Source organism: Aedes aegypti, unplaced genomic scaffold (genome assembly GCF_002204515.2).
Source record: "Aedes aegypti strain LVP_AGWG unplaced genomic scaffold, AaegL5.0 Primary Assembly AGWG_AaegL5_hic_scaff_1869_PBJ_arrow, whole genome shotgun sequence".
NCBI classification, from domain to species: Eukaryota; Metazoa; Arthropoda; class Insecta; order Diptera; family Culicidae; genus Aedes; species Aedes aegypti.
Genome location: NW_018735344.1, coordinates 44,965 through 71,537, shown reverse-complemented (window position 1 = coordinate 71,537; position 26,573 = coordinate 44,965). Strand labels below are relative to the sequence as shown.

General features: G+C 38.8%; 3 long non-coding RNA genes and 2 pseudogenes across 4 annotated transcripts; 3 read left to right on the top strand and 2 right to left on the bottom strand.

The window, feature by feature from the left end:
- Window positions 1–3,831: 3,831 nt before the first annotated feature.
- On the top strand, window positions 3,832–4,615 carry LOC110680799. Its single transcript, XR_002502994.1, has 3 exons — window positions 3,832–3,993; window positions 4,229–4,440; window positions 4,498–4,615. It is a non-coding gene; the product is annotated as an uncharacterized LOC110680799 (long non-coding RNA).
- A 1,709-nt stretch (window positions 4,616–6,324) lies between these two features.
- Window positions 6,325–7,410, bottom strand: LOC110680803. The gene is made up of 3 exons (XR_002502997.1): window positions 6,976–7,410; window positions 6,575–6,886; window positions 6,325–6,431 (listed from the first exon to the last, which is right to left on the bottom strand). It is a non-coding gene; the product is annotated as an uncharacterized LOC110680803 (long non-coding RNA).
- A 1,363-nt stretch (window positions 7,411–8,773) lies between these two features.
- Window positions 8,774–10,831, top strand: LOC110680797 (annotated as a pseudogene). Its single transcript, XR_002502991.1, has one exon. The product of XR_002502991.1 is annotated as a carnitine O-acetyltransferase-like (transcript).
- An 11,121-nt stretch (window positions 10,832–21,952) lies between these two features.
- Window positions 21,953–23,935, bottom strand: LOC110680800 (annotated as a pseudogene).
- A 1,663-nt stretch (window positions 23,936–25,598) lies between these two features.
- LOC110680802 lies at window positions 25,599–26,478 on the top strand. The gene is made up of 3 exons (XR_002502996.1): window positions 25,599–25,839; window positions 25,928–26,239; window positions 26,383–26,478. It is a non-coding gene; the product is annotated as an uncharacterized LOC110680802 (long non-coding RNA).
- Window positions 26,479–26,573: the final 95 nt, after the last annotated feature.

Below are 26,573 nucleotides of genomic sequence, written 5' to 3'. Positions count from 1 at the left end.
GGGGCCGAGCGCGACAGGGCTCGCCTAGGTAGCAGTGTTACGATAGACGGGGATACGTTCGAGGTGGTCGACGAGTTGTTTACCTTGGATCCTTGCTGACGGCTGAACAATAACGTTAGCCGTGAAATACGGAGGCGCATCAGCAGCGGAAGTCGGCCTACTATGGCCTCCACTCCAGAAGAAGCTGCGGTCAAAAAGATTCACGCCCGCACCTAATGTACCATGTACAAAACGCTCATAAGGCCGGTAGTCCTCTACGGGCATGAAACGTGGACGATGCTCGAGGAGGACCTGCAAGCACTTGGAGTCTTCGAACGTCGGGTGCTTAGGACGATCTTCGGCGGTGTGCAGGAGAATGGTGTGTGGCGGCGAAGGATGAACCACGAGCTCGCCCAACTCTGTGTAGATGTTAACTAAATAAATGAATGAATGTCTAGGTGGATTTCTGGAGTGATCTAAGTAGAAATCCTTGAAAGTATTACAAGAGAAATCACTTCAATAATTTCTGAAGCTTTTTCTCGATGAATTTGATAGGAAGTTCCGGAAGAACCTATCGAATAGTCGCATAAGTATCCGAAAGGTCCTCTGGAGTGTCTAGAATGTTACAGCCTTGCAACAGGACTCACTGTAAGCTGTAAAAGGAAAAAGCTTTATGTAGGTATACTTACGACTATCGTTCTGCGAAACGTCCCAGCGTGTCGTGAACTGGAAGTAGCTGTACACGAACCCATCGGGGAGTGGCTTGATCAGCAGTTCCTTCGTCGAACACGTCGTTGAACTGCAGCGACGGGCACACAACGTTGAACAGGATAAACACGAGCGACCAAAGCGGTCGAACCATCTCAGTTTTATTTGCTTCTATTTACACGGCACAAATTCAGGAATTTTGATTAAATATTGAAGAGAGGTGGTCGAATAAAATTTTCCGAACCGACCCGTACGCGGAAAATGCAATGTTTTACGGCTTTTATTTGTTTGACAACGAGAACTGTCACAACTGAAACGGCTCACATCCTTGTGTAGAAAGGATGTTCCATTTATGCACAGCGGCATCGAATGCAAGCAAAATTTCGAAGTATCTGTATACAAGGTAACGAATTCTACAATAATTTATGAGAGGAGGAAAGCTTACTCGCAAAATCTTTATACACTCTGAGAAGTAATCATGTTCAAGTCATAACCAAAAACATATAGCTTTTTCCATAATGCTTTCACATAAGTCTTATTTACAAATCGTATAGATAGAGTTCATTATGAAAATCACATACTTTCAAGCATAAAGACGATGGATATGGAATCCAATGGAAGTTGGTATCATAGACAAATCATATACATTTCGTCTGAAACTAATATAGATAATAATTGATTCTTTAAAAAACTGAAATGGTTTTCAAATGGCATTTACTACAAGATTATTCGAAATAAATTTTCAAAAATAAAAATACGTTCAAGCACTACATTTTAAAAATTACTTATTCAAGATAATATTAGAATAACCGAAAAAGATTTATTCGTTGACATGGTTTAAGTACTTCTCCAGTATTCAAATTTTTTATCATTCGGGTATTTGGATCCACTACCTGCAAAGCCATCTCACAGTAACTACTGGAACTTGAACAAAAGGGATTTTTGTTGCGGCATGGTCGGTATATAAATCTAAAACAATAAAACCATGTTAACACATTTAAGCTCAAAACTAACTGCCGAATAAAATAACTCACCTATATCTATAGATATCGTCGAGCAGAACTTCATCAAGTTCTCAGTTGTATGGAATTAGAAGCTAAATTCTTCAACGAGAAGTAAATAATGGATCCACATTCTAAATATGTAAAAAAACTATATAATTATGTGAAAAACTGATATTTACCCACATACCTTTAAAAACTTGCAAGAATTCGTCGTAAATCCTTTATCTGCTAGCGAAATGAATGCAGTGGCCGCCCGGATAAAAACGTATCATTCATGAATGGAATAAACCATTAATGTACAATATAACGTATTGGATACAATACAGCGTATTGTAATTGAATGTCGAAGACATTATTCTTGTTTGGATATACAATTCAAAAACAATATAATATATTGTAACAGAACACTGTATTGTTTTTAATTGGTTTTATACCTTACAATTTTGGTCAAATTCCTATTTTCGCGTAAAACAACTCTTGCTTTTTTCTATGTAGCTTTGATGAAAGAAGTAAACAAAACAAGTTCAAAAAGCAAGAAATGTTGGGTGAAAAATATTCAAAACGTAAAAATAAATAGTTTTTTAAAAGTCACTTGACATTCGCTGTAACGACGAATGCAACAATGATAAATATCTTTACTTCTTTAAAGCTAAAATTATTTTACTACTTTTGGCACGAATATCCGGTAAGTTGGGGGACAATCCATACAAAATACAAATTCTATACTTTTCACCACTAATTGAAATAGAGTTCGTTGAATTTTTTGTATTGTACAACAATACATGAATTGCTAATCAAGACAATACATAAACAATATATCGTATTGTATTTTCAAAATGTATGTATGAGAAAATATCTAGATTTGTATTGTTACGATACTTAACCACCCATACATTATATTGCAAAAATCTCATATACCAGACAGTGAACTGTTCAAAACAATATATTGTACTGTAATTGTATAGTCATTTCACAATATACTGTATTGTATTTCCAATATACTGAATGGTACTGTTCCAAGACGTTATATTTTTTTGTATTGTATTTTTTATCCGGGCGCCATCGTGTCACTAAATATAAACACAATTTTTTTTTCACTATAAAATCATATACCCTGTATCTGATTTTTCAATGACTTAATGGGTAAACGATGTCCAACAAGTTATATGTGAAATTCCAACGATTTCCATATGATTATTATTTAAACCTCATTGGACCATCATACAGTTTTTGGGTGTTAATGAAACCTATCAAATATGAATTTCTGATGCGTGTATATGATTTCCAGATAAATATAATCGGATTAATTGGCTCAGTGTAGGCCTATTCACATGACGTCTCAAATCCAGTGTTGCCACATTCTTTCCGACTCTCATCTGTGTTTTCGGCTGAAAATATCTTTTTTATCTTAAGTCAACTTCCAAAAATCTTGGTAAAAATCTGTGTCGCAGAAAAAATCCAATTTTTAAATTTTTTAGATCAAAAAGAACCTTTGCAAACGTATTATGGCTGTTCTTTGCATTCCATTATTTTTTTTTAATTTGAACTTATTCTTCTAAAATAAGTTTAAATGCAAAATTGCTTCTAAAAATTTAAAATAATTTTGTTTTTAAGAAATAAGTTTTCAAACAACATAGTCATGGTAGGGAGCCGGATTTTCTTGGCACTTTTGATTCACTTCGGCAGTGTTTTTTTTTTTTTTTGAAAGCAACAGAGCCCATATTTGGCTACCCCATGCTAAAGTGAATCATGGAAGTGCCCAAGTGGTTCTGCACCCTATATCTGGTTTATTTCTTCCAAAACTGTGTCCTAAAATCGCGAAATATCCTAAAATCTCAAAAATCTTTTCATCTAAAAAATCTGTGATCTATGATCACAGATATCTGTAGCCGAGATCAGGAAAAAATCTGTGTAATTACAGATAAATCTGTGTATGTGGCATCACTGCTCAAATCAGCTGATCGGGAAGCACTTTAACAATTCTTCTATGAAAATGACAGGCCGTGTTAGCACCGTTCCTCCACCGATGTAAACAAATGCATAGACGGATCTGTCACATGAAAAAGCCTATTGACTGGTGCGTTGGACCTGATCCCCGCGCGGCTATTGTAAACATTCCAAAAATGCGCATTTGCCAGGGGGTGGGAAACTCGGCTCACTGTGCCCGGCACATTATTCGGCACAGCACCACACATCTGGGCACCCTTCCAACCATTTCTTTCTTTCTTCTTTTTCTGCACACGATTAGATTTGACAGCTGAAATTTTGTTGTTCACGGAGAAAAACAAATATACTAGTTAGTGTACGTTATATTATTTTCTCAATATTATCCGTTTTTAATCTTTGAGAAGCTTATTATTTTATACCTTGCCAAGCTTATCCGTGATTTATTCTAATACGCTAATCTTGGGACTTCAAAATATAATTTCATTTTGTTCGGTTCGGTATCGAAATCACATTGTGTTATGAAGCTTTTTTTTTTGAATAATACGCGCTATAGCAATATATTTTGCAATCCAATTTTTATTTAAATACAGTTTTCTGTGTCTTGAAGTGATGCCTAAAATGAATAACTAATATATGGAGAAGAAAATGCCCGAAGCCATAAAAATAGTTTTCAGCAGTTGTGGCGTGCTAGGCCCTCATCAGAGGACGCCATCATCAAGGGACATTTGTCTCAGGGAGCTTACCGCAGGAGGAGATTAGAATTTACGAATTTGGTGAAATTGGATTCAATAATTACGATAAGGTTAGTTCATTTCATCATAATCATATCGGTATTTCATCATCATTCAAACTTTTCCAGATTATTTTGTGGGAGAGTATCAATCCGGTCGTCGTGAGCGATTCGTAAACAACTGCTTCAAGTATGTAGGAAGATTATTGTGATCAACGCTGGACAGATTGGAAGAAACCTTAACCATGAGTAGACACATACACCACATATTAATGACATGGAAATAAATGCGTTGCTTTAAAAATCATTTTTCTTACATTTTCATTGCGTTTGTTTACAGAAATTGAAGAAAAATGGCTTATTTTATTCATTGTAAATGATTTTAAAACTTTAAGCATTATATGCATAATTCTCGAAAAATCATTTACTGATATAAAATTCGTTTATACTAAGCAAAGCTTAAATCATTAAAATGCATTTGAATGAGTGAATAGACCGAATATGGTTTTAGAATGGTATTTAAGCAATCTAGTATACATATTTTTAAGCGTGTTGGTTGTTCGGTTCAACTAGGGTCAGTGTTCCTTAGTGGACAGTCCCCTATTGTCGCACTAGTGGCTTTTTACGGCCGTTTCGCTATGAATCTTTTCAAAATATTTTTTGACATGAAGGTCAGGAGCTATTTATCTAAGTACCATTGATACACAGCTTGATTTTGTTCAAAAAATGATCGAAATAATTAGTTTTGCTTAAAATTTGAGCTCCCTTGCGCCTATAGTTAACCTATTGTTCCTATAGTAGTACTACTGAGAGAAACTATTTTTTATTATACGAAATAATCAATGAATTAAGTACTTTTTTACATCAAACGAAAGCTTTTGATCTACACTTTCAAGGAAAAATATAAAAGCTTTGTAAAAATACGGTTTTGGTTAGTATTTTGCCAACGCCTGATGCTAGTGCTACTATAGGAACAGAAATTAGAAATAGTGCTACTATAGGCACATGTATTCCTATAGTGGCACAAGCGATAATAAATGCAAACATATGAGATTTCGCAGTTTTCATATTTTTCCCACAAAACCAAGATAAAAAGCTTTCAGATGATGTAAAAATAATGACGCTATCGTTATTTTTCGATTTTATGCGAATATTTGTTCTTAGTTATGCGGCTATTGGTACATCGACCCTAGTTTGTTTGTTTCGAAGAAAAATACTGCCGTCGAGAAAAAGATATTCAATGCAACTGGCTTCCTGTTTCCGAACATCTTCTGTGTGCACAAACGGTTCAGATTTATTAGCACTTTATCAAGTAGGTTCCTTCCCCTCAGAAGTATATGACGATGTATTATATAATTTCCTTTCAATTCACAGACTGAAATATCATCGAATGCCTATCGAAGATTCCGAACGAGCTTTCCGAATTGGTCAATCTCCTGATCTACCATCTGTGTATCGATATATTAAAGAGACCGCCAAGGGGACCATGATTGACGAACAACGATCGTGTTCCTCCGCAAGCATGCCACTTCTCTGAGAAAGATTGAGCCATGTACGGCTGCGCCAAGTAGGTCTTCGCTGATGATGAACCAGAAGATCGAAGGAGACAGACAGAGGACAACAGGAATCCGGTATATCCATCGGAAGAGATGCTAAATAAATATGGATCCGTGGTTGTATGTGGTGTCAGTAAAGGCAGCTGAGGAAGCTACGGAGGAGTCGTATAAAAAGTAGTGTGTCAGTGTTTGCTAATTTTTGATTTTTCATTATGATTTAAATATATGAAAACTAATGAATTCAATCTTGTGTTCAGATGTTAGTGACAGTCACATTGTAAGCACAATAATAATTTATTTCTAGATATCTAAAACCACCAATTGTATGGGTACATTGAGGAATACAAATATGGTATATTTATGGCATTTATTTAATAACATTTTAGACCAAACCATCGCTCCATTACTATGTCACATGTAGCAAGTCTTTGGCATGTAAACCTCCACTGAGCAGCATGACTTACATATTTGCTGATGGATCCATTGTAATAGCGATATTCGTGAGTACTGAAAGAGTTTTTGAAATGAGTTTTATTTATACCAAATATGGAAGTGAATAGAAACAGTGTTTAATTTTTGAACAATAGATGACGCCTAAAACCTCCATTATTCATTAAGAAATCTTCGATATATAATAGCTTTTTACCTACTTGATGTGAAAACAACGCCCTGTACGAATATGGCTGGGCCACTGTACCATCTCGTAAACTATATCACCCAGGATCTCGCCTCTCTCGATCACTCCGTGACTGGTAATATCCGGTATCCTTGCCAGGTCATCCATTCCGGCGGCATTGTAGATTCCGGTGACATTGTAGAGTTTGATCGAAGTTCATACAAACAGGGGCAGATTGATTCTCAATAAGGTTCCCAACTTCCTCGTCTCTTCATCAGCAATCAGCAATTATCCCTTGAACATCCGTTGCCCTGGTGGGCATCCACTCGGCTCCTCTACCATAGGACTGAAACGTTGTATTAATCCTGGTATTAATTAGGTTGTAATGTGTTTGCTTGAGACACATTTGTACTTCAAATCTAGCTTCAAACTTACCGAAAATATGTTCAGAAAATTTAATAACGGCTTCTGTCGAGTTATAAGTTGTTCAGACTGCAGTTGGTGCTTTAAAAGTTTTCATAAATAAACAAAAACAATCTGTCGTGAAACGATCACAGTTGCCAGTTTTTGCAGTGCAACCAGAAAAATGTGACATATGAATTTGATCGCTCACTCTCGCACAGCCGGCACATTTCGGCACAATTTCAAGTGAGCCGAGTTTCCCACCCCCTGATTCAAATACTCTTTAAGGGGTGTAGAGCCACGATGTGACAGGTAGGTTCATTTTCAAATGCATCTTTGCGAGTTATTTGGCCTGTAATACGGTATGATTTTAAAGTAATATCTCCTTCAATAAGAAAACCAGAAGAAACACAACTGTGGTATATTCACCAAAGTTGTAGAATATTATAGTATCAAAAACATTGTAGAACATAGTAGGCTGCTTAAATTTGGAAATAAATGACTTATGAGTGGAAAAATGATTTTCTTCATTTTTTTATATAAAAAAATTGGCGTATAGGACACTATTGCGATTAGTGCAGAAAAAAAATGCCTTTCGTACGAATTGTAGTACAACTAATTTCGAGACACTTCTGGGAAGCAACCTATACTCTAAAACCACAAAATGACGTCGAAAAGTTCATGTCCGCGTAAACTTGCTATCTGGACCACTGTGCAACGGGGGTACCCGGTACTGCTTCGCGTCGAAAAAATGGGTTAATCAACGTGCGAAGTTCGATTTTATTTTTGACCAACTTCGCCGCGTTGCGACTCGCTTCACTATAGTGCGCATCTATGTCCTCCACCGGGTGCATTATGCGCACTATTGAAAATCGAGTTGCGACGCGGCGAAGTTGGTTAAAAATCAAACTTCGCTCGTAGATTAATCCATTTTTCAACGCGAAGCAGTATATATGTCGCACGACACTCTGTATTTATTGGCGGCGCGACCAAACCGAATCGTGCAAGTGGGACTCGCGATGCGCCTCAACTCGCCGAATTTTGAAATCAGTTTTTAGGGGTGGCGCTGCATTCTTACACAGCGCACTAAACAAATATTAGTCGCAACGCTTGGAGATTGACAAAAAAAAATGTTTGTCCTTATTTCTGTTGGATCCGTAATATATTGATACTTTCCAGATGTCCAGCCCTGCTCACACTCAACTCTCAATTAATGATCTCTCCTTCCTCCTAAACCAGCCCTGATGCATTCAATTACAGCGGTACCACCAGGCAAGCAAAACCGACAGCCGCTATCAAGAAATCCTGGCAACACTGTTCCCAGTCAAAACATTTGACGAACACAATTTGAGACTTCTGTCGACCACCCCCTGAAGGCACAGTGAAAAAAGTTTACGGGTTTTGGCAAGATGGACCGTGAGCGGTCTTAGGCGTCCAAGTGACACCACAAACACGGGTTTTACGTTTATCAAACCACTGATAAGTACAGTGCCTATACCAAAGGTTGTGTTCCTGCGAATTATTTGATACACCCACACCAGACCTGAGTCCATTGGTATTTTGCAAACTCGTTTTTCCATTCCAGTTATTCCTGTTCCACTGATTTTTTGTCTGCTGCAGTTCCTCCTTTCACTTTCAACGAAAAGACAGGGCAAAGTATTGTCTGTATCTTACAACCACCACCGAATTCTATTTCGGTGATACCGGCTGTTGACGTGTACAGAAGAAAAAAGTCTCTTCAACGCATCGAATTATTCAACAGTGATTGACCACAAACATAACATCCTTTTGCAGTAAGTTATTTATATACCTATTTCGCTACATGTAAAGCGTTAACCGGCTATTGGCTACTATCAGTGCGCACAAAGTCCGCAATTGCAATTGAAGCAAAGTAGTGAACTCAATTAGCGATTCGTTTTTCCAGGAACAGCCATCATCATGATGCGAATGCTGCAGACGAAAACTATCCCTGTGGGGAGTCCTCTACTGCGGAGAATGCTGACCGCGGCCAGCAATCCGCCGCTTCCGGCCCTGCCCCTTCCCAAGCTGGCGGACACCATGAACAAGCTACTCACCACAATCGAACCTCACGTTACCAAGGATGGCTTTCAGCGCAGCAAAGTGGCCATCGAGAAGTTCATGGCCCCCGGAGGGGACGGTGCCAAGCTGCAGAAGCTGCTGGAAGAGCGAGCCTCGCGTAAGAAAAACTGGTTGTCCGATTGGTGGCTGCAGTCGGCCTATCTGCAGTATCGAGATCCGGTGATTATCTACTCTAGCCCAGGACTGGTGTTCCCCAAGCTGAAGTACGCCAAGGTCGATGATCAGCTGAAGTATGCGGCCAGGATCACGTTCGGGCTTTGCTGTACAAGCGAATGATCGATCGCGGCCAAATGCGACCGGAGATGATGGGGAAGGCTCCTCTGGACATGCAGCAGTACAACAAGATCTTCGGAACGTGTCGGGTGCCTGGGGCACCGGAGGATTCTCTGCAGTTCAATCCGAACTCAACGCACATCGTAGTTGCTTCGAATAATCAGTACTTCAAGGTCGAAGTTGGGAATTCCGACAACATTTTTGGAGAGGACAAACTGCACACGATGCTCAGACAGTGCCACGATATGTCCCAGCAGAAGGCTGAACCAGTTGGAATGCTATCTGCGCTTCCCAGGGACAATTGGCACGAGGCGTACGAAGTCTTGATGGCCGACCCACCAACAAGGAAACGATCAAAGCCATTCAAAGCTCGTTGTTTGTCCTGTCGTTGGATTATACTATCGGCAATCCCTCGGGGGATGACGCCATCGACGCTTGCCACATGTTGATTCACGGCGGTGGATCAAAGGCCAACTCCGGTAACCGTTGGTACGACAAAACCCTCCAACTCGTGGTTGGTCCCAACGGAGTCAACGGCCTCACCTACGAACACTCGCCAGCCGAAGGCCAACCCATCGCCGTGCTGACGGACTTCATCATCAACCACATTGCCAAAGGAGACCAGGGAGGTTCGGTTCGGGAAGCCCCCACTCCCAGAAGCTCGCCTTCAACCTGTCCCCGAAAGCGCACGAACTCCTCCAGAAGGCCTCCCTTAGCCACGACAAACTAATCGCCAACTTGGACATGAACTACCTGCACTACACCGGCTACGGCAAGAACTTCATCAAGACCCAGAAGATGAGCCCGGACAGCTTCATCCAAATGGCCATCCAGTACGCCTTCTACAAGCTACACCGAACCCCCGGCGCTCACTACGAATCCGCCCAGACGCGCATGTATGAAGCCGGCCGCACGGAAACGATCCGGTCCTGTTCGAACGAATCCGTTGCCTTCGCCCAGACCATGCTGGAACCGTTCCGCACTCCCCGGGAAAAGGCCTCCAAGCTGAAATCCGCCGTAGACTCGCACAAGCAGTACGCTTCCAAGGCGGTCCAGGGCTTCGGCGTCGATCGACACCTGCTCGGTCTCAAACTGATCGCCAAGGAGCACAACATCCCCCTCCCGGACCTCTTCAAGGACGAAGGTCTCCTCGCCAGTCAGCACATGCGCCTCTCGACCAGCCAGGTCGCTTCGCGGTACGACGCCTTCATGTGCTATGGGCCGCTGACCGGCGATGGGTACGGCTGTTGCTACAATCCCAAGGACAACGACATGTGGTTTGGCATTTCGTCGTGGAAGTCCGACCCGGTGACGGATTCGGCCGCGTTCAGGAACTGCCTGCAGCAAGCGCTGGACGAGATGTTCGAGGTGCTGAGCGCGTGCAGTGCCCCGAGCAGCAAGCTGTAGTGTGATTTTTCGAGCATGTTCTGCCGAATAGTGATAGTGAGATTTTTATATGCATGTTGCGAGGTATTAACTTTGATAAATCGGTGACGGTTTCACTTTTATTAACGTAGGGTGCTGAACATTCTTTATAGAGAAAATCCTTATTGGCTACATTTTACCTAAGCGGTAATAGACGAACATGTTTTTGATTGGAAGTTATAATTAATTTACCATGGAAAATTTCAAAATGATATAAATTTGGTTTCATCTTTAATCACGAACAACTAATAAACTAAGCATTGTCTAGTCAGGGTTAATAACAGATCACTTTTAGAGACTTGGTCTCTATTTCAATACAAGTCTAAAGAGTCTCTTTTTTGAATGAAGGGTTTCTAAAGTATCTTTTTAAGGTGAAACATCTCGGAGTACAAAGAGGGCCGTCCAAAGGCGGACTTATGACCCTACTGGCGTTTTCAAAGGCACTACACTGGAGAAATAGCTGGCAAACGTTTCTGATCTTTTTATTTTAAGATTTCTGCTAGTACCCAAAGCCAAAAAAAAAGTGCACTGTCATTGTAGCTTCGTTCGCGAGATTAGTGCCTTTGAAGTTTTAGTGCAATCTTATAAGTTAGATTACAAACTGTTTCACTTTCACCAAACTGGTCTTCAAAGCCACTATTTTTCTTCTACTTGCTGTGAACACCTAACCAGGAATTTTCTACAAGACTTACCCTAAAAAATCACAATGCAATTCTTGGATTTGCTTTAGAGATTGTCCCATCAATTACAATTTCCTACCGATTCTACAAATGTTACATCAGCAGATCTTCCAAAGATTTCTGCAGTAGTTCTTCCAAAAGAATACCCAGCGTTTTTGAAAAAAAAAAATCGTTTAATGTTTTTCCTGGATCCCTACAAGAACTCGTCAAGTAGTTCTTACGCTGATTTCAATTATTTCTTCAACCATTTTCATACGAATTCTTTCGTGAATAATCTACAGTTTACCTCGACTTTTTTCAGGTAAATTTTTACCCCGGAGTTTTGCAATTTGGATTTCGTGTGTAAAGCATTTGAAGAGAAGGTGTAATTGGCGTGCTGTGCTGTTGGGAAACTTCAGATAGCAAGACTCTTCGTAGGTGTTGGTGTTTCAGCCTTTTTGGACTACTTTTACTGGTGTTGCCGAAGTTAATTGAAGCCTTATCCGAATTTGCCGCTCAAGAGTTGTAAACCAAGGATTTGGATTTCAAGTTTTCGTTACTTTTGCTGTTGGAGTTTCGTTCGCTGCAAAACCTTGAGTATAGTTTTATCTTATTTATTTATTTCTTTTCCTTTTCTTGTATTTCTCGTTAGACATAGTTTTTAATTTCTGTGATCAGTTTTCATTATGGAAACTGACGGGGATGAGGGGGACCCTAAAGAAAATACTGATTGTTCAGAATCCACTTCCTTGACCAAGCCTTTTCGTGTAAAAGTTTATCCCTCTAGTTTTTCTGGGCCTTTTGTCGTATATTTCCGAAAAAAGGAGAAACCCATTAATGTTTTACTGATTTCCTCAGAGATTTATAAAAAGTATAAATCTGTGAAGGAAATCAAAAAACTTTCTTTAGATAAATTGAGAATAGTTTTTGGATCACGAGATGAAGCTAATGCTCTCTTGGAATCCAAATTGTTTTTAATTCCTATCGTGTGTATGCGCCTTGCGATTCATGCGAAATAAATGGAATTATATATGACGAATCATTGAATTGTGATGACATTAGGAATCATGGTTCAGGTTTTTTTTCGGAACAAATCTATTTCTCCTGTCGAGATTTTGGATTGCGTCCGTTTATCGAAATTATTTATTGATTGTAATAATTCCAAATATGTACACTCTAATTGCATAAAGATTACGTTTTCTGGATCTGTACTTCCAGATTACGTAAATGTTGATAATGTAATTTTTCGCGTGAGACTTTATTACCAAAGCTCATGCATTGTGACCGATGCCTTCTTTTTGGTCACACTTCAAATTTTTGTTCAAATAAACAAAAATGTTCAAAGTGTGGTGAATTTCATTCTTCATCCACTTGTAAAAACATATCTAATTTGTGTATTTATTGTAAACAGAAACACAATTCTTTGAAAGAATGTGCTGTTTACATTGAAAATCAATCAAAATTCAATCAAAAATTAAAAATAAAAATCTTCTATCTTATGCAGAAGTAATGAAATCGACAGATAACATTACTTCCGCAAATACTTTTGAAATTTTGTCAGATGATGACGGTGTTGCTAACCAAGAAAATTTTGGCAATTATGTTTACAAACCTCCTAGCAAAAGAAAAAGATCGAACAATAAAACTTCTAACAATCATTATCAATTTTTTGAACCTCAACCGTCTACTTCTTTTGATGTTAGTTTTCCTCCTTTAAATGGTACTAATTCTTCTAAAAACATTCCCGGATTTCATAAAATAGAGACAGATCCTACATCTAACAGTAAACATCAAAATACAAACAATTTATCGGAAGAGAAAGCAAAAGAGGATACTGATAATTCTATTTTGAACATTTTAGAAGAAATAGTAGATTTTTTGGGATTGAACGATTTTTGGAAAAAAATAATTAAATTATTTTTACCTATTTTGGCTACCTTTTTAAATAAATTGAATTCTTTTGGTCCTCTTTTATCTTCATTTTTCTCTCTGTAATGGCTTCAATTAATTTAAATAATATGAACATTTTACAATGGAATTGCCATAGCATTATTCCAAAATTTGATAGATTAAAAGCTTTGATTTGCAGTTATAATATAGATTTGTTTTGTTTAAATGAAACCTGGTTAGATTCATCCAAATTCTTTTCATGTTTCAAAATTTAATATAATTCGAAAAGATAGAGATTTCTTCATATGGAGGAGTTCTTATTGGAATTCGTGATGATATAGAATTCAAATATTTAGATTTATCAATGCATTCACAAGTTGAATATGTTGCTATTTCTATTAAAAAAGAAAAGTGTGAATTTTCAATTATTTGCTTTTATATTCCTCCAAATTCTACGTTTTCTTTATCGCAAATCAAAAATATATTGAATGAAGTTCCTCCTCCATTTTATATATTAGGCGATTTTAACGCACATAATTTTGCTTGGGGTAGTAACAAGACGGACGGTAGAGGTTCATTGATTATGGATTTAATCGATGATTTAAATTTGCATATCCTAAATGATGGATCTTTTACTAGGATTGTTGTTACACCAAATCATCATTCATGCATTGACTTGTCTTTATGCTCTAATAGTTTATCTTTAAAATCTTTTTGGAAACTATTGACGATCCCAATGGTAGTGATCACTTACCAATTTTAATTGAAATTCAAAATCCTGTTCGTGGTAAATTAGTTAATGACTCTAATCTTCCTGATATATGTAACAATGTCAATTGGACGAAATTTACTGATCTTGTATCCTTTTCATTAATTCATCTTATTCATTCGGTATCTCCAATTGACAATTACAATAATTTTTCAAAATTAATAATTGATTGTTTACTTAAATCACAAAATAAAAAAATGTTTCGCGATTTATTAAAAAAAATCGCCCTTCTTTCTGGTGGGATAATGAATGTTCCATAGCTTTGAAAACTAAATCTGATGCTTTTAAATTATTTCGTAAATCAGGCTCCAGAAATCATTATTTTGCATTTCGTAAAACTGAAGCACAATTCATAAGACTAACTAAATCCAAAAAGAGAAATTATTGGAAAATTTTGTTCAAAATTTAGATAGAGAAACTTCTTTATCTACCTTGTGGACTAGACTGGCCCAGCTCAGTATGGGAGAAAAATAAAGTTGTATGATTCCACGGGGCACCCCCAGGATTATTTCTTGGGGTTAGAGGAAGCCTTTCTGAAAAATTCAGCTCATTTGGTCGTTCCAAGAGCTGGCGCATTTGAATTGAAGTTAATATGGGATTTTCAGCTCAAACATATGAGCAACAGCACATCATCTACTGTTTGGTTCAGGAAAATTGATGATCGCGTTCAATTGGACCCAGAATGTCAAAACACTACTTGATATAATAGCGAAGAATATTGTAGAAGATTGTACCATGATCAAAATTAATAAAGTTGGTGTTTTAACCTTTCTGAAGTATATCATGCAATACTGCTTGTATTTCTTCAACATAGCTTGGAGGTAGCCTCTAAGCGCATCATAGCCACCTATGACGCTGGGCGAGCTGAGGCACATGTCGCATGCATATAAGTGACTGTACGGGAGTGCTGATCTAAGCCTAACTTTCAACAACTGAAAGAGTAATGAAAATGAGATTAATCCAGATACAACCTTCTGCAATTATGTTCATTAGGGTATCAACTAGTGTATTTGTCATTCTGGGCTTATTTGAACGTGAACAATTAGTATACGGAACGAAACAGTGACATAGGATCAATTTTCAGTATATTTGAGACGAATATCCATACAAATTCAAATCGAATGCGCCAGCTGGTGGAGCAACCAATTTAGTTGAAATTTTGAGAGAGCGTTTCTCTTACCCTAAGGCTCATATCTAGGGGGTGCCCGTTGAGTTTTAAACTTTTTTGTTTAAGGGCCAGTCTATTGTGGACTGTTGCCAGAAATCTAAGAATTATGATCCCGCCGTTCCTACTGTTTTAGAATATTCAGAAGAATGGATACTGAGTTTGCTTCAAAAATTTGTCCTGATTTTTGCCCCACGTTCCATTAAATTAAAAATAGTTCACTAAATTATTTTCCTGAGCTTTGTTGTCCATTTTCATTACCCGAGTTCAATTTACCATTATCAATTACTAAAAATACTGCCCCAGGTATTGATAACATTAAATTTATTATGTTAAAAAATTTACCTGATGATGGAAAAATTCGTTTACTTTCAATATATACAGTGAGAGGCAAAATAAAGTGCCCACCTTACCAGTTTTCGAATTTCTCTCATTGATTTGGTTCAAATTAAAGTTAACACACCTAAATCTTTTGTGATATTTTATTTTTGATGTTCTTTTAAAGTTGTTTTTTGATAAAAAAAGAATTTTACTTAAAGAAAAGAAAATCAATTTGTATTGAAAAAAAGTAGTGACAAAAATAAGTGCCCACTTCCTTCTTGGCCCCAGAAAAGATGATTTAAGAAAAAAAAAAGCAATTTAATAGTTAATGTGTCCTCCTTTGGCCTTAAGGACTTGCTGGAGGCTCTTCGGCATGCTTTTCACCAGGTTTTGTAGGTGTTGTGGATCTAGTTCTTCCCAGGCGCGCTCCAAGGCTTCAAAATAATTATTTTTGTTGGTAACACCAGTTTTTTCAACCCTGGCATCGAGAATCGCCCACAAATTCTCGATGGGGTTGAGGTCTGGGCTTTGTGGAGGCCATTCCAGCGGTTTAATCCGACAAGACCGGAAAAAAGACTTGGTCTTCTTTCCAGTATGCTTCGGGTCGTTGTTCTAGAGAAATATGAATTTCTCTTCAAGGCCCGTCTGGATCAGCGAAACCTCCAGATTTTCCAGCAAGATGTTAATGTAGGAATCTGCCATCATTATTCCGTCGATTTTCACGAGGTTTTCTACTCCACTCCATGAAAAACACCCCCAGACCATCACATTTCCTCCTCCATGCTTCACCGTTCCTTGGATGTGGTGCTCTGCATCACACACGAGCCCGCCGCTCTCGGTTAGACAGCTCGAGCTTCAGGAGCGCCACATCCAAGGAACGGTGACGCATGGAAGTGTGATGTGATGAAATGTGATGGTCTGGGGGTGTTTTTCATGGAGTGGAGTAGGAAGCGTCGTGAAAATCGACGGAATAATGACGGCAGATTCCTACATTAACATCTTGCTGGAAAATCTGGAGGTTTCGCTGATCCAGACGGGCCTTGAAGAGAAATTCATATTTCTCTAGAACAACGACCCGAAGCATACTGGAAAGAAGACCAAGTCTTTCTTCCGGTCTTGTCGGATTAAACCGCTGGAATGGCCTCCACAAAGCCCAGACCTCAACCCCATCGAGAATTTGTGGCGATTCTCGATGCAGGGTTGAAAAAACTGGTGTTACCAACAAAAATAATTATTTTGAAGCCTTGGAGCGCGCCTGGGAAGAACTAGATCCACAACACCTACAAAACCTGGTGAAAAGCATGCCGAAGAGCCTCCAGCAAGTCCTTAAGGCCAAAGGAGGACACATTAACTATTAAATTGCTTTTTATTTTTCTTAAATCATCTTTTCTGGGGCCAAGAAGGAAGTGGGCACTTATTTTTGTCACTACTTTTTTTCAATACAAATTGATTTTCTTTTTCTTTAAGTAAAATTTTTTTATCAAAATTTCGTAAGTGCAACTTTAAAAGAACATCAAAAATAAAATATCACAAAAGATTTAGGTGTGTTAACTTTAATTTGAACCAAATCAATGAGAGAAATTCGAAACTGGTAAGGTGGGCACTTTATTTTGCCTCTCACTGTATATATTGAAAGTAAACGAATTTTTCCATCATCAGGTAAATTTTTTAACATAATAAATTTAATGTTATCAATACCTGGGGCAGTATTTTTAGTAATTGATAATGGTAAATTGAACTCGGGTAATGAAAATGGACAACAAAGCTCAGGAAAATAATTTAGTGAACTATTTTTAAATTTAATGGAACGTGGGGCAAAATCAGGACAAATTTTTGAAGCAAACTCATGTATCCATTCTTCTGAATATTCTAAAACAGTAGGAACGGCGGGATCATAATTTCTTAGATTTCTGGCAACAGTCCACAATAGACTGGCCCTTAAACAAAAAAGTTGTAAAACTCAACGGGCACCCCCTAGATATGAGCCTTAGGGTAAGAGAAACGCTCTCTCAAAATTTCAACTAAATTGGTTGCTCCACCAGCTGGCGCATTCGATTTGAAGTTTGTATGGGATATTCGTCTCAAATATACTGAAAATTGATCCTATGTCACTGTTTCGTTCCGTATACTAATTGTTCACGTTCAAATAAGCCCAGAATGACAAATACACTAGTTGATACCCTAATGAACATAATTGCAGAAGGTTGTATCTGGATTTAATCTCATTTTCATTACTCTTTCAGTTGTTGAAAGTTAGGCTTAGATCAGCACTCCCGTACAGTCACTTATATGCATGCGACATGTGCCTCAGCTCGCCCAGCGTCATAGGTGGCTATGATGCGCTTAGAGGCTACTCCAAGCTATGTTGAAGAAATACAAGCAGTATTGCATGATATACTTCAGAAAGGTTAAAACACCAACTTTATTAATTTTGATCATGGTACAATCTTCTACAATATTCTTCGCTATTATATCAAGTAGTGTTTTTGACATTCTGGGTCCAATTGAACGCGATCATCAATTTTCCTGAACCAAACAGTAGATGATGTGCTGTTGCTCATATGTTTGAGCTGAAAATCCCATATTAACTTCAATTCAATGCGCCAGCTCATGGAACGACCAAATGAGCTGAATTTTTCAGAAAGGCTTCCTCTAACCCCAAGAAATAATCCTGGGGGTGCCCGTGGAATCATACAACTTTATTTTTCTCCCATACTGAGCTGGCCAGTCTAGTCCACAAGGTAGATAAAGAAGTTTCTCTATCTAAATTTTGAACAAAATTTTCCAATAATTTCTCTTTTTGGATTTAGTTAGTCTTATGAATTGTGCTTCAGTTTTACGAAATGCAAAATAATGATTTCTGGAGCCTGATTTACGAAATAATTTAAAAGCATCAGATTTAGTTTTCAAAAGCTATGGAACATTCATTATCCCACCAGAAAAGAAGGGCGATTTTTTTTTAATAAATCGCGAAACATTTTTTTTATTTTGTGATTTAAGTAAACAATCAATTATTAATTTTGAAAAATTATTGTAATTGTCAATTGGAGATACCGAATGAATAAGATGAATTAATGAAAAGGATCAAGATCAGTAAATTTCGTCCAATTGACATTGTTACATATATCAGGAAGATTAGAGTCATTAACTAATTTACCACGAACAGGATTTTGAATTTCAATTAAAATTGGTAAGTGATCACTACCATTGGGATCGTCAATAGTTTTCCAAAAAGATTTTAAAGATAAACTATTAGAGCATAAAGACAAGTCAATGCATGAATGATGATTTTGGTGGTAACAACAATCCTAGTAAAAGATCCATCATTTAGGATATGCAAATTTAAATCATCGATTAAATCCATAATCAATGAACCTCTACCGTCCGTCTTGTTACTACCCCAAGCAAAATTATGTGCGTTAAAATCGCCTAATATATAAAATGGAGGAGGAACTTCATTCAATATATTTTTTGATTTGCGATAAGAAAACGTAGAATTTGGAGGAATATAAAAGCAAATAATTGAAAATTCACACTTTTCTTTTTAATAGAAATAGCAACATATTAACTTGTGAATGCATTGATAAATCTAAATATTGAATTCTATATCATCACGAATTCCAATAAGAACTCCTCCATATGAAGAATCTCTATCTTTTCGAATTTATTAAATTTTGAAACATGAAAGAATTTGGATGAATCTAACCAGGTTTCATTTAAACAAAACAAATCTATATTATAACTGCAAATCAAAGCTTTTAATCTATCAAATTTTGGAATAATGCTATGGCAATTCCATTGTAAAATGTTCATATTATTTAAATTAATTGAAGCCATTACAGAGAGAAAAATGAAAGATAAAGAGGACCAAAAGAATTCAATTTATTTAAAAAGGTAGCCAAAATAGGTAAAAATAATTTAATTATTTTTTTTCCAAAAATCGTTCAATCCCAAAAATCTACTATTTCTTCTAAAATGTTCAAAATAGAATTATCAGTATCCTCTTTTGCTTTCTCTTCCGATAAATTGTTTGTATTTTGATGTTTACTGTTAGATGTAGGATCTGTCTCTATTTTATGAAATCCGGGAATGTTTTTAGAAGAATTAGTACCATTTAAAGGAGGAAAACTAACATCAAAAGAAGTAGACGGTGAGGTTCAAAAAATTGATAATGATTGTTAGAAGTTTTATTGTTCGATCTTTTTCTTTTGCTAGGAGGTTTGTAAACATAATTGCCAAAATTTTCTTGGTTAGCAACACCGTCATCATCTGACAAAATTTCAAAAGTATTTGCGGAAGTAATGTTATCTGTCGATTTCATTACTTCTGCATAAGATAGAAGATTTTTTATTTTTAATTTTTTGATTGAATTTTGATTGATTTTCAATGTAAACAGCACATTCTTTCAAAGAATTGTGTTTCTGTTTACAATAAATACACAAATTAGATATGTTTTTACCAAGTGGATGAAGAATGAAATTCACCACACTTGAACATTTTTGTTTATTTGAACAAAAATTTGAAGTGTGACCAAAAAGAAGGCATCGGTCACAATGCATGAGCTTTGGGTAATAAAGTCTCACGCGAAAAATTACATTATCAACATTTACGTAATCTGGAAGTACAGATCCAGAAAACGTAATCTTTATGCAATTAGAGTGTACATATTTGGAATTATTACAATCAATAAATAATTTCGATAAACGGACGCAATCCAAAATCTCGACAGGAGAAATAGATTGTTCCGAAAAAAAACCTGAACCATTGATTCCTAATGTCATCACAATTCAATGATTCGTCATATATAATTCCATTTATTTCGCATGAATCGCAAGGCGCATACACACGATAGGAATTAAAAAACAATTTGGATTCCAAGAGAGCATTAGCTTCATCTCGTGATCCAAAAACTATTCTCAATTTATCTAAAGAAAGTTTTTTGATTTCCTTCACAGATTTATACTTTTTATAAATCTCTGAGGAAATCAGTAAAACATTAATGGGTTTCTCCTTTTTTCGGAAATATACGACAAAAGGCCCAGAAAAACTAGAGGGATAAACTTTTACACGAAAAGGCTTGGTCAAGGAAGTGGATTCTGAACAATCAGTATTTTCTTTAGGGTCCCCCTCATCCCCGTCAGTTTCCATAATGAAAACTGATCACAGAAATTAAAAACTATGTCTAACGAGAAATACAAGAAAAGGAAAAGAAATAAATAAATAAGATAAAACTATACTCAAGGTTTTGCAGCGAACGAAACTCCAACAGCAAAAGTAACGAAAACTTGAAATCCAAATCCTTGGTTTACAACTCTTGAGCGGCAAATTCGGATAAGGCTTCAATTAACTTCGGCAACACCAGTAAAAGTAGTCCAAAAAGGCTGAAACACCAACACCTACGAAGAGTCTTGCTATCTGAAGTTTCCCAACAGCACAGCACGCCAATTACACCTTCTCTTCAAATGCTTTACACACGAAATCCAAATTGCAAAACTCCGGGGTAAAAATTTACCTGAAAAAAGTCGAGGTAAACTGTAGATTATTCACGAAAGAATTCGTATGAAAATGGTTGAAGAAATAATTGAAATCAGCGTAAGAACTACTTGACGAGTTCTTGTAGGGATCCAGGAAAAACATTAAACGATTTTTTTTTTTTCAAAAACGCTGGGTATTCTTTTGGAAGAACTACTGCAGAAATCTTTGGAAGATCTGCTGATGTAACATTTTGTAGAATCGGTAGGAAATTGTAATTGATGGGACAATCTCTAAAGCAAATCCAAGAATTGCATTGTGATTTTTTAGGGTAAGTCTTGTATGAAAATTTCCTGGTTAGGTGTTCACAGCAAGTAGAAGAAAAATAGTGGCTTTTGAAGACCAGTTTTGGTGAAAGTGAAACAGTTTGTAATCTAACTTATAAGATTGCACTAAAACTTCAAAGGCACTAATCTCGCGAACGAAGCTACAATGACAGTGCACTTTTTTTTTGGCTTTGGGGTACTAGCAGAAATCTTAAAATAAAAAGATCAGAAACGTTTGCCAAGCTATTTCTCCAGGTAGTGCCGTTTGAAAACGCCAGTAGGGTCATAGTCCGCCTTTGACGGCCCTCTTTGTACTTCCGGAGATGTTTCACCTTAAAAAGATACTTAGAAACCCTTCATTCAAAAAAGAGACTCTTTAGACTTGTATTGAAATAGAGACCAAGTCTCTAAAGTGATCTGTTATTAACCCTGGACTAGACAATGCTTAGTTATTAGTTGTTTCGTGATTAAAGATGAAACCAAATTTATATCATTTTGAAATTTTCCATGGTAAATTAATTATAACTTCCAATCAAAACATGTTCGTCTATTACCGCTTAGGTAAAATGTAGCCAATAAGGATTTTCTCTATAAAGAATGTTCAGCACCCTACGTTAATAAAAGTGAAACCGTCACCGATTTATCAAAGTTAATACCTCGCAACATGCATAAAAAATCTCACTATCACTATTCGGCAGAACATGCTCGAAAAATCACACTACAGCTTGCTGCTCGGGGCACTGCACGCGCTCAGCACCTCGAACATCTCGTCCAGCGCTTGCTGCAGGCAGTTCCTGAACGCGGCCCGAATCCGTCACCGGGTCGGACTTCCACGACGAAATGCCCAAACCACATGTCGTTGTCCTTGGGATTGTAGCAACAGCCCGTACCCATCGCGGTCAGCGGCCCATAGCACATGAAGGCGTCGTACCGCGAAGCGACCTGGCTGGTCGAGAGGCGCATGTGCTGACTGGCGAGGAGGACCTTCGTCCTTGAAGAGGTCCGGGAGGGGGATGTTGTGCTCCTTGGCGATCAGTTTGAGACCGAGCAGGTGTCGATCGACGCCGAAGCCCTGGACCGCCTTGGAAGCGTACTGCTTTGTGCGAGTCTACGGCGGATTTCAGCTTGGAGGCCTTTTCCCGGGGAGTGCGGAACGGTTCCAGCATGGTCTGGGCGAAGGCAACGGATTCGTTCGAACAGGACCGGATCGTTTCCGTGCGGCCGGCTTCATACATGCGCGTCTGGGCGGATTCGTAGTGAGCGCCGGGGGTTCGGTGTAGCTTGTAGAAGGCGTACTGGATGGCCATTTGGATGAAGCTGTCCGGGCTCATCTTCTGGGTCTTGATGAAGTTCTTGCCGTAGCCGGTGTAGTGCAGGTAGTTCATGTCCAAGTTGGCGATTAGTTTGTCGTGGCTAAGGGAGGCCTTCTGGAGGAGTTCGTGCGCTTTCGGGGACAGGTTGAAGGCGAGCTTCTGGGGAGTGGGGGCTTCCCGAACCGAAACCTCCCTGGTCTCCTTTGGCAATGTGGTTGATGATGAAGTCCGTCAGCACGGCGATGGGTTGGCCTTCGGCTGGCGAGTGTTCGTAGGTGAGGCCGTTGACTCCGTTGGGACCAACCACGAGTTGGAGGGTTTTTGTCGTACCAACGGTTACCGGAGTTGGCCTTTGATCCACCGCCGTGAATCAACATGTGGCAAGCGTCGATGGCGTCATCCCCCGAGGGATTGCCGATAGTATAATCCAACGACAGGACAAACAACGAGCTTTGAATGGCTTTTATCGTTTCCTTGTTGGTCGGGTCGGCCATCAAGACTTCGTACGCCTCGTGCCAATTGTCCCTGGGAAAGCGCAGACAGCATTCCAACTGGTTCAGCCTTCTGCTGGGACATATCGTGGCACTGTCTGAGCATCGTGTGCAGTTTGTCCTCCTCCAAAAATGTTGTCGGAATTCCCAACTTCGACCTTGAAGTACTGATTATTCGAAGCAACTACGATGTGCGTTGAGTTCGGATTGAACTGCAGAGAATCCTCCGGTGCCCCAGGCACCCGACACGTTCCGAAGATCTTGTTGTACTGCTGCATGTCCAGAGGAGCCTTCCCCATCATCTCCGGTCGCATTTGGCCGCGATCGATCATTCGCTTGTACAGCAAAGCCCCGAACGTGATCCTGGCCGCATACTTCAGCTGATCATCGACCTTGGCGTTACTTCAGCTTGGGGAACACCAAGTCCTGGGCTAGAGTAGATAATCACCGGATCTCGATACTGCAGATAGGCCGACTGCAGCCACCAATCGGACAACCAGTTTTTCTTACGCGAGGCTCGCTCTTTCCAGCAGCTTCTGCAGCTTGGCACCGTCCCCTCCGGGGGCCATGAACTCTTCCGATGGCCACTTTGCTGCGCTGAAAGCCATCCTTGGTAACGTTGAGGTTCGATTGTGGTGAGTAGCTTGTTCATGGTGTCGCCAGCTTGGGAAGGGGCAGGGCCGGAAAGCGGCGGGATTGCTGGCCGCGGTCAGCATTCTCCGCAGTAGAGGACTCCCCACAGGGATAGTTTTTCGTCTGCAGCATTCGCATCATGATGATGGCTGTCCTGGAAAAACGAATCGCTAATTGAGTTCACTACTTTGCTTCAATTGCAATTGCCGGACTTTGTGCGCACTGATAGTAGCCAATAGCCGGTGTAACCGCTTTACATGTAGCGAAATAGGTATATAAATAACTTACTGCAAAATAGGATGTTATGTTTGTGGTCAATCACTGTTGAATAATTCGATGCGTTGAAGAGACTTTTTTCTTCTGTACACGTCAACAGCCGATATCACCGAAATAGAATTCGGTGGTGGTTGTAAGATACAGACAATACTTTGCCCTGTCTTTTCGTTGAAAGTGAAAGGAGGAACTGCAGCAGACAAAAAATCAGTGGAACAGGAATAACTAGAATGGAAAAACGAGTTTGCAAAAATACCAATGGACTCAGGTCTGGTGTGGGTGTATCAATAATTCGCAGGAACACAACCTTTGGTATAGGCACTGTACTTATCAGTGGTTTGATAAACGTAAAACCCGTGTTTGTGGTGTCACTTGGACGCCTAAGACCGCTCACGGTCCATCTTGCCAAAACCCGTAAACTTTTTCACTGTGCCTTCAGGGGGTGGTCGACAGAAGTCTCAATTGTGTTCGTCAAATGTTTTGACTGGGAACAGTGTTGCCAGGATTCTTGATAGCGGCTGTCGGTTTTGCTTGCCTGGTGGTACCGCTGTAATTGAATGCATCAGGGCTGGTTTAGGAGGAAGGAGAGATCATTAATTGAGAGTTGAGTGTGAGCAGGGCTGGACATCTGGAAAGTATCAATATATTACGGATCCAACAGAAATAAGGACAAACATTTTTTTTTTGTCAATCTCCAAGCGTTGCGACTAATATTTGTTTAGTGCGCTGTGTAAGAATGCAGCGCCACCCCTAAAAACTGATTTCAAAATTCGGCGAGTTGAGGCGCATCGCGAAGTCCCACTTGCACGATTCGGGTTTGGTCGCGCCGCCAATAAATACAGAGTGTCGTGCGACATATATACTGCTTCGCGTTGAAAAATGGATTAATCTACGAGCGAAGTTTGATTTTTAACCAACTTCGCCGCGTCGCAACTCGATTTTCAATAGTGCGCATAATGCACCCGGTGGAGGACATAGATGCGCACTATAGTGAAGCGGAGTCGCAACGCGGCGAAGTTGGTCAAAAATAAAATCGAACTTCGCACGTTGATTAACCCATTTTTTCGACGCGAAGCAGTACCGGGTACCCCCGTTGCACAGTGGTCCAGATAAGCAAGTTTACGCGGACATGAACTTTTCGAACGTCCATTTTGTGGTTTTAGAGTATAGGTTGCTTCCCAGAAAGTGTCTCGAAATTAGTTGTACTACAATTCGTAACGAAAGGCATTTTTTTTTCTGCACTAATCGCAATAGTGTCCTAATACGCCAAATTTTTTTATATAAAAAAAAATGAAGAAAATCATTTTTCCACTCATAAGTCATTTATTTCCAAATTTAAAGCAGCCTACTATGTTCTACAATGTTTTTGATACTATAATATTCTACAACTTTGGTGAATATACACAGTTGTGTTTCTTCTGGTTTTCTTATTGAAGGAGATATTACTTTTAAAATCATACCGTATTACAGGCCAAAAACTCGCAAAGATGCATTTGAAAATGAACCTACCTGTCACATCGTGGCTCTACACCCTTAAAGAGTATTTGAATCAGGGGGTGGGAAACTCGGCTCACTTGAAATTGTGCCGAAATGTGCCGGCTGTGCGAGAGTGAGCGATCAAATTCATATGTCACATTTTTCTGGTTGCACTGCAAAAACTGGCAACTGTGATCGTTTCACGACAGATTGTTTTTGTTTATTTATGAAAACTTTTAAAGCACCAACTGCAGTCTGAACAACTTATAACTCGACAGAAGCCGTTATTAAATTTTCTGAACATATTTTCGGTAAGTTTGAAGCTAGATTTGAAGTACAAATGTGTCTCAAGCAACACATTACAACCTAATTAATACCAGGATTAATACAACGTTTCAGTCCTATGGTAGAGGAGCCGAGTGGATGCCCACCAGGGCAACGGATGTTCAAGGGATAATTGCTGATTGCTGATGAAGAGACGAGGAAGTTGGGAACCTTATTGAGAATCAATCTGCCCCTGTTTGTATGAACTTCGATCAAACTCTACAATGTCACCGGAATCTACAATGCCGCCGGAATGGATGACCTGGCAAGGATACCGGATATTACCAGTCACGGAGTGATCGAGAGAGGCGAGATCCTGGGTGATATAGTTTACGAGATGGTACAGTGGCCCAGCCATATTCGTACAGGGCGTTGTTTTCACATCAAGTAGGTAAAAAGCTATTATATATCGAAGATTTCTTAATGAATAATGGAGGTTTTAGGCGTCATCTATTGTTCAAAAATTAAACACTGTTTCTATTCACTTCCATATTTGGTATAAATAAAACTCATTTCAAAAACTCTTTCAGTACTCACGAATATCGCTATTACAATGGATCCATCAGCAAATATGTAAGTCATGCTGCTCAGTGGAGGTTTACATGCCAAAGACTTGCTACATGTGACATAGTAATGGAGCGATGGTTGGTCTAAAATGTTATTAAATAAATGCCATAAATATACCATATTTGTATTCCTCAATGTACCCATACAATTGGTG